The sequence below is a fragment of the Phyllostomus hastatus genome, unplaced genomic scaffold (assembly GCF_019186645.2).
Source record: "Phyllostomus hastatus isolate PE091 unplaced genomic scaffold, TTU_PhHast_1.1 phas_contig_65, whole genome shotgun sequence".
Lineage (NCBI taxonomy): Eukaryota > Metazoa > Chordata > Mammalia > Chiroptera > Phyllostomidae > Phyllostomus > Phyllostomus hastatus.
This window is the reverse complement of record NW_025333932.1, coordinates 9,921,314-9,930,236: the sequence shown is the minus strand read 5'-3', so window position 1 is coordinate 9,930,236 and position 8,923 is coordinate 9,921,314. Positions and strand designations below refer to the sequence as shown.

The following is an 8,923-nucleotide window of genomic DNA, read 5'->3' as shown; positions in this document are numbered from 1 at the left end:
TTCTCTATAGCTGTTACCTTCCAAATCATCCAAATAGTTTCTGTGTAGGAATGTTCAAACTTAATGCAAAATTTGATGCATATTTTTTTATTGCTCTACTTGCTCAGTCATTTTAATGTGATGGCCACACAATACACATGCTCACTCAATGATGTCTACCACTCCCCCTGACTAGTACAGTGAAGTCATCATTGTTCACGCATGCACATTCCAGTCCACTCTCCTTGACTGCCAGTTTATATCAATGTTGCACAAACTGTTCTGATTACATTAACAATGGCTTGACTTTTTCCAGACATATCTTATATTAATTTCACAGAGAATTTCTTTAATAACCTAAAAAGAAAGCTGTATTTACAAAAATAACAAAACAAACAAAAAAATCTTAATAGTGTCAATTTAATTATTTGTCTTCTAATTTAAAGACGAAATATAATGGGTGAAAGTGAAAACATATACTTGCTTCAGCAGGACATATAGTGAAATTGGAACAATACAGAGAAGATTAGCATGGCCCCTGCACAAGGATGAAACGCAAATTCGTGAAGCATTCCATATTTAAAAGAAAGAAAGTGAAAAGATGTGACACTGTCTGTTTTCAGACTCAAACTCTTAGGCAAATTTTGTAATATAACTTTTATTATTGTAGCCCCTCCCCTTCTGCCCAGCAGAGAGATGGAAAATTTCCCCCAGTAAGGGAACTGAGAAATTCTAGTAAGTGGAGGTGGGGTTCTTCAAAGAATCCACAGTAATACCTCGTGACAAACAACAACAACAACAAAAATTTTAAATATCCACTAAGTACAAAATAAATTTCGATTATATTTCATTAATTATTCAAATGTAAATAAGTTTCAAGTCAAACCATTACAGTCAAATAAGACTTTTTCTACATTGTCTTTTCTTTTATTATTATTTTTTTACTTTAATTGTTGTTCAAGCACAGTTTTCTGCCCTTAACCCCCTTCCCAGCCCATCGCCCCCCCCCACCAGCTCTACCCTGTCTTTTCATCTCTCCCCTACCCTGGAACCTCCAGAGGTAGCCTCCTGGAAGCAGAGAAAAGGTTGAGATATCACCATCCTTCCCAGATGGAGGTTTTCCAACCTGTGTAGAAATGAGGGTAGGGTGGAGACTGCTTTCTACTTGCACAACAAGAAGTCCCATTCTTTAAACCTTCTAGTTAAATGCAGATTAACTTAAATCTGTGCCAATGTGCAGGAGGGCTTTCCTCTCCCCACGTACCAGGGATTCCTACCATTTCTTGAAAAAAATTGCCAGGGTCCATGCCAAATGTCAATCCATAAATTAATTAAGTCAACTGATGCCATTAAAAGCAAGTGGCAAGAAGACAGCTTTACTAGATTCAAACATGAAAACCTCACTTTTATGTCACTGGTTCTTTTTTTTTTAACCATCATCAGACACTTTAAGATGACAGCACCATTTTTCACATGACTCTGTGGGCTGAAGAAAGGTAATTAAAAATATTGATGTCCTATTAAAAATGAGTGACCATTCATGTAGTTAAAAAATAAAGACAATCAAGGTTGAGAATGGATGTGGTGGACAAAGAAACCTTGGGTACTGGCAATACAATGGAGATTAAGCCTCTATTAATCTTCCATGAATTATTCAGTGATGACATCACTTTCCTGCTTTTCCTCCTTGAGGTGTATGAGGCAAGGCAGGGAGGATCTCTTTGAAGGCTACAAGTTTAACTTGCTGGATGAGTTTCTCCTTAACATCAGCAAGAAGAAAAATTATATATATTACTTACAGATAAATTCAGGAATGTTATTCTCTTTTCTTGTTCACACCATCTCCACACTCTCACTGAGCCTTTCAAAGAAAACTTAAAATAATCAACCTCTTTCATTTTGCAAACTTGTATCTGGAATTGTCCCTGACACCCAGGGTTATCTAAGGTAAATGATCATCTCTCACAGGTCTCTTAAAGAAGCATAATGTAGGTAGAATTTACAAGATTTTCTGGGATAGGATAACTAGTATTTATAAGGCACTTTTATAAAAGGCTTTGACTTACTTAAAAGAAATAGTCAGAAGTTCTAGACACCTATTTTCAGTTCAATCAATGCAGCCTTCTAAGGTGTGTACTGCAGAAGCTCTGGTATGTTTAGATACTAAGATAAGCACTAGATATATTAGGAAGATTTTAGTGTTTGTTTTTGCTGTGACCACAGCATAGTGTCAAAGCTTAAAGTAGCTTTGCCTTCTGAATGGCTTACTTCAATATGCTCTTTTCAAATGAATGAATCAACAATGCTAAGATTATTTTAATGTAGTTACATGTGAGATTGCCACACAGGTACCCTGCCATGCATTATTGAATTGTTTCAGTTCACAGAAAACTCCAGAAAATGCTTCCAGTTAGAGTGCTAACACTTGCATCTAGGGAGTAAATCACAATAACAAGAGCTCAAGAAGACAGCCAAGTCCTCATGGGTGGAATATATAAAATCCTTATGCTCTATGAGGATAGAGGTGATGCTTCTTCCTCTGAGCTCCCAACCTCATGAACAATCATCAAATATTTGAACTAAAATGTTGTGTATGAACCCTCATTCTTGGCTACTAAGACGGTGAATTAGTACAACCACTTTGGAAATCTGTTTGAAATTATCTACAAAAGTTGAACATTTACCCCAAGGGACCGGTACAAAAATGTTCATGGCCATGTTATTTATAGTATCTCTCAATACAGATAGCACTGCTCACTGTTCCACAGTAGACTGAACTTCCAGTGTGATACATTCATACTACAGGATAGCATCTGGCAATGAAAGTCAAAGAACCATGGCTATTTATAATCACTTGGATGAATTTTGCCAACATAATGTTGAGCCAAAGGATTCACACACTGATTAGAAACCTAGATATTCTACTTATAAGAAATTCAAAAATAAGTGTAACTAATCTATGCTGTTAGAAGCCAAGACAATAGTATCTTTTGGGAAGGCGAGATGGAGGAACCATTGGGAAGGGAATGAGAAGGCTTCTGAGTGCTGGCAAAATTTTCTGTCTGAAAGATAATTCCATGGAGGGTTCATGTTGTGATATTCACCAAGCAGTACACATAGGATTTCTGCATTCTTCTCTAGCTAGGGTTAAGCTTTAATTAGGAATGCTTATTTAAAAAAAAATACAAAGGTTAGTGAAAGAATTGTAAAATATCTGAACTGTTTCAGGAAAGACATAATAAATGGTTCAGTAAAATTCTACACCTATTACTAACCCTAGTTTATAAAAGTACTCTTAAATTACTTTAATTAGTTAGGGGATCTCTAACTTAAAGAAGTTTTAACTTTGTCAGTTTTAACACATCAGCTGAATGCCAGTAGCATTGGTTGAGTTCAGCAATGAAGGAGGTGGATTTTGAGGGGACCACATGATAGCTGTTGATCTTCCCCTTTAGAAGGTTACACCAATGACTGCGAGGGTGACATGTAACTAAGAAATAAATATCTGAAGGGTTATCAGTGGGGTGGAGAGGACGCAAAGCAAGGTGGTGGGTGGACAACCTGGGCTGGTAAGGCAGTGGCTGGTGGACCAGGCAAGGTGGCAGCTGGCAGACTGGGCAGTCCCAACTTTTTGCGCAGATAACCCAGGAGGAACTACTGGGAAGCAAGACAGACTGCGCAACCCAGGGTTCCAGTGCAAGAAATAAAGCCTCAAAACCTCTGACTGAAAAAAACCTGTGGGGGTTATGGCAGCAGGAGAAACTCCCAGCCTCACAGGAGAGTTTGTTAGAGAGACTCACAGAGTCCTAGAATGTACACAAACCCACATACCTAGGGATGAGCACCAGAAGGGTCCAGTTTGCTTGTGGGTAGCAGGGGAAGTGACTGAAAGCCATCTGAGAGCCCAGCAAGGACCATTGTTTCCTCTCTGACCCCTCTCCTACATATAGTGCCACAACACAGTGACCTGGCTTGCTCTGCCCTGGAGAATAACTAAGGCTCCACCCTTTAGTATGCAACAAGTGCATAGAGATAGAAAACTATGGCCCAAATGAAAGAACAGATCAAAGCTCCAGGAAAAAAACAACTAAGTGACGAAGAGATAGCCAACCTATCAGAGGCAGAGTTCAAAACACTGGTAATCAGGATGCTCACAGAAATGGTTGAATATGGTCACAAAATAGAGGAAAAAGTGAAGGCTATCCAAAATGAAGTAAAGGAAAATGTACAGGGAACCAATAGTGATGGGAGGGAAACCAGGACTCAAATCAATGGTTTGGAGCAGAAGGAAGAAAGAAACATTCAACTAGAACAGAATGAAGAAACAAGAATTTAAAAAAAAAATGAGGAGGGGTTAGGAGCCTCCAGGACAACTTTAAATGTTTCAACATTTGAATCATAGGGCTGCCAGAAGGAGAACAGGAAGAGCAAGAAATTGAAAACTTATTGGAATAAATAATGAAGGAGAAATTCCCTAATCTGGTAAAGGAAATAAATTTCTAGGAAGTCAAGGAAGCTCAGGGAGTCTCAAAGAAGTTGGACCTAAAGAAACACACCAAGGCACATCATAATTACATTACCCAAGATTAAAGAGAAGGAAAGAATCTTAAAAGCAGCAAGAGAAAAGGAGAGTTACCTACAAAGGAGTTCCCAGAAGGCTATTAGTTGATTCCTCAAAAGAAATCTTACAGGCAAGAAGGGCTGGGAAAAAGTATTCAAAGTCATGAAAGGCAAGGACCTACATCCAAGAATACTCTATTCAGCAAAACTATCATTTAGAATGGAAGGGCAGATAAAGTGCTTTTCAGATAAGGTCAAGTTAAAGGAGTTCATCATCACCAAGCAAGCCCTTATATGAAATGTTAAAGGGATTTATCTAAGAAAAAGAAGATAAAAAATATGAGCAGTAAAGTGACAACAAACTCACACCTATCAACAACTGAACCTAAGCAAAAACAAAAGCAAACTAAGCAAACACTAGAACAGGAACAGAATCATAGAAATGGAGATCACATAGAGGGTTATCAGTGGAAAGGGAGAAGGGGATGGGGAGGGGTGGGAATGGGGAAAAAGGTACAAGGAATAAGAAGCATAAGTGGTAGGTAGAAAACAAACAGGGGGAGGTTAAGAATAGTATAAGAAATGTAGAAGCCAAAGAATTTATATGTACAACCCATGAACATGACCTAAGGGGGTGGGGGTGAATGTGGGGGGGTGGGGGATGCAAGGCAAAGGGGAATAAAGGGGGAAAATGGGACAATTATAATAGAATAACTAATAAAATATATTTTTAAAAAAGCATTACCAACTGATTTACTAACAAAATAAATAAACCAAACCAATATGAGATTTTTATTTTGTTCTCAAGGTTTTTACTCCATATTAAAATGTTTCATAAACATAGTCATAGGCTGCAACAAATAACTAGTTTATCTCAAGATGCCTGAATCTGGTATTCTCTGTGGTCCCTGATACTTTCTTCAGAAGCTTAACTAAACAATATGTCCCCAAGCCTTATTTGGTACTGCAGTATAACTAATGTCCCTCCCCTCACATGAGGACTTCAGACCACTTCAATGACTTGGACTTGAACATTTATTATGGAATACCTGTAGGAAAAAAGTAAAACAGAGAACAGGATAAGCTATGCACTAGACAGGCAAAAAGGTCATTACTATTAATAAAAACAGGGACAAGGAAAGAGAATATAGCATTCCTGCATATTCATATAATCCATGAGAAGACACATGTAGAATAGGAATTAAGTGCCTGATGTGTTATAGGTGAACTTGGACAACAACTGAATATCCAGTAGTACACACAGCCTAAGCATTCATATCTTAAAGCTTTAGTTTCTTATCTATGCAATGAATATAATTAGAGCTTTAAACTTTTTTTAAAAAAGTTTAATTCTGAAAAAGATTTTTATTAGTTTCTCTGTTCTTTTTCATTTGTTTTTTTACATCTTCAGAAAAAAAGCACATCATTCTGAAACTACTGATGGGGGCTGGAGAGTGGTGGAATTAATACAGGCCACTTTCCCTCCTGTGAGCTCAAAGTATACTTGGAATGATATCATTTTCCTTAGGAGCTTTGAATTCCATTCAAATCACTCCTTGTCACAACCACAGAGCTTTACAGGTAAAAGACACTTCAAGGGCCTATTCTGGTTCAGTTGTCAGAAAAACAAAGCATAGTCTTACCTGTTTCTGAAAGTTCCTCCAAAAATTTATTTGACCTAAAAGTATTGGAACTGACATAATTTAGTTAAGTGTGTATGAAACTACAGTGCTCCAGAATCTGAAATTGATATAATTAAAATAAAATGCAAAGTATGCATTTCTATTAGCAATAGTTGCGCCTCAGATAAACCTCATTGGCTACTATACTGCCACTGAGCAAATCTCAAAGTGTGCATTTCTAATACCACTTTTTAATGTCACACTCCATCATCTCTGTTTAATGTCAGATCACAACAAATATGTTTCATCTGTTAATTGCATTTTACATGCCCTTCTCCATCAGCCTTGGGGCAATTAAGTTTCAGGAAAAACTTTGGAAGTAAGGAGTAAGGTCCAAAATAATCAAATTCATTACAGTTGCTTTCACTCAACAATGTCTCTAGCAGATAAATCACCACTCATAGTTTCATTCTACCACAGCTGTTTCACTGAGAAATACTTAAAGTGAAGACTGAGGGATTAAAATATTTTTATTTTCATGATATTCTTGAAAATGTAACAAAAAAGAAAGCTGCTTATTTCTAATACTATATTGTAGAAAAATATCCTTTACATAGAGCATGCATTATGAGCACACACTAAAAATGAAATTAATAATTTGTCAATTTTCATTATCCTCCACCCATGTGTCCCATGAACCACACTATTTTTGTTGGTTTATGCCTCAGATAATTCTGTGTACATTTAGGATTAACTCATAACTGACACAGAGGACCTGGGAATCTGACTTCTAGTCAGTAGTAAGTCTAACCCCTGATATTTTTGAATATTGGATTGAGTCACATGAAAATTACACATTTGTATGTTAAAAATGGTCAAATCCAGTCAATTTCATATACTACAACCAAATAGCTGATGGGTTTTCAATTCAGGCGCAAATCTCAAAGTGTGCATTTCTAATACCACTTGGTAATACACTTTCAGGTAATACAACTTGGTATTCCTGAAAACATCGTGGGGCTCTTTCTCCATTAAACTGATGTGATTAGGTATCTTGTAGCTATCACCTGCCCCCATGGCTCATCTGCTTACTGTTCTCTGTCTTTCCCCTATCCACTTACTTCTTTATCTTTTGGGTAGACAGCTTCTATTATATTCACCCAACAGAAACTTCTCTCTCTAAAATCACTGATGACCACTCAGGAAATTGCCAAATCCAACAACTCTTTCCTATTGCCTCAGCCTCCCTATAGCCTGGGGCAATATGATCACTCTCTCCTGTAAGAGTTCCTTCTTTCCTGTCCTTGTGACTGCAATAATTGTTTGTTGACTTATCTCTACATTTTCTCTTCCATCCATCACCAAAATGAAGGCATTCTATTTGTCTCCACTTTCTTTTTTATTGCTCAGTAACTTGTACTTTTACCCTAATTTCTTTCACCCTTAGCAAATGACTCCTTTCTGCTTTCTGGCACTGGGACATTCACACATGACTGTATTCTTCCCTGTCACTGCCACCACCATCTCTCTTTTTCTCATACTCATTTGAGCAGTGCCCTCTTCCTCCACCATTAACCCCAACTGTGCTATCACCTGCCTTCCAACTACCACACAGACACTGATCCATTAGCCCATCACTTGTCAACATCCTCAACACTTTCCTTATAGGTTCTATCCCCTAGTATATTTATTTTATTCTTTTTAGGAATTTATTGTAAATATCTTTATATTAATTTTATTTTAATCTTTGTTCAAGTGCATTTTTCTGTCCTTTACTCCCATCCCAGCCCACCCACCGATCCCTCCCCACCTCCCTCCCATTTCCACCCCCCAAGTTTTTGTCCATGTGTCCTTTATATTTGTTCCTGTATACCCTTCCCCCTTTCCCTTGAAATTCCCTCCCCTCTCCCCTCTGGTCATTGTCAGCCTGTTCTCTATTTCAGTGTCTTTGGTTATATTTTGCTTGTTTGTTTGTTTTGTTGTTTAGGTTCGTGTTAAAGGTGAGATCATATGGTATTTGTCTTTTACTGCCTGGCTTATTTCACTTAGCGTAATGCTTTCCAGTTCCATCCATGCTGTTGCAAAGAGTAGGAGCTCCTTCTTTCTTTCTGCTGCATAGAATTCCATTGTGTAAATGTACCATAGTTTTTTGAACCATTCATTTACTGATGGGCACCTAGGTTGCTTCTAGCACTTGGCTATTGTAAAGTGTTCTGCTATGAACATTGGGGTGCATAGGTTCTTTTGGATTGGTGTTTCAGCATTCTTAGGATATAATCCCAGCAGTGGAATTGCTGGGTCAAAAGGCAGATCCATTTTTAGTTTGCTGAGAAAATTCCATATTGTTTTTCATAGTGGTTGTACCAGTCTGCAATCCCACCAATCCTCAGTGCACTAGGGTCCCCTTTTCTCCACAACCTCTCGAACACTTGTTGTTTATTGCTTTGCTTATGATAGCCATTCTGACTGGTGTGAAGTGGTATCTCATTGTGGTTTTAATTTGCATCTCTCTGATAGCTAGTGATATTAAGCATCTTTTCAAGTGTCTCTGGATCCTCTGAATGTCCTCCTCAGAGAAGTGTCTGTTCAAGTTCTTTGCCCATTTTTTAATTGAGTTGCTTGTCTTCTTAGAGTGGAGTCATGTAAGTTCTTTATATATTTTAGAGATTAAACCCTTGTCTGAGGTATCATTGGCAAATATGTTTTCCCATACAGTTGGTTCTCTTTTTATTTTAATTCTATTTTCTTTAGCTGTGCAGAAG

At 37.6% G+C, this 8,923-nt stretch overlaps 1 non-coding gene and 1 pseudogene across 1 annotated transcript; one reads left to right on the top strand and one right to left on the bottom strand.

The window, feature by feature from the left end:
* The first annotated feature begins 457 nt into the window (after positions 1–457).
* On the top strand, positions 458–562 carry LOC123825870. The gene has a single exon (XR_006786967.1). It is a non-coding gene; the product is annotated as a U6 spliceosomal RNA (small nuclear RNA).
* Positions 563–6,180: 5,618 nt separating this feature from the next.
* LOC123825867 lies at positions 6,181–6,385 on the bottom strand (annotated as a pseudogene).
* Positions 6,386–8,923: the final 2,538 nt, after the last annotated feature.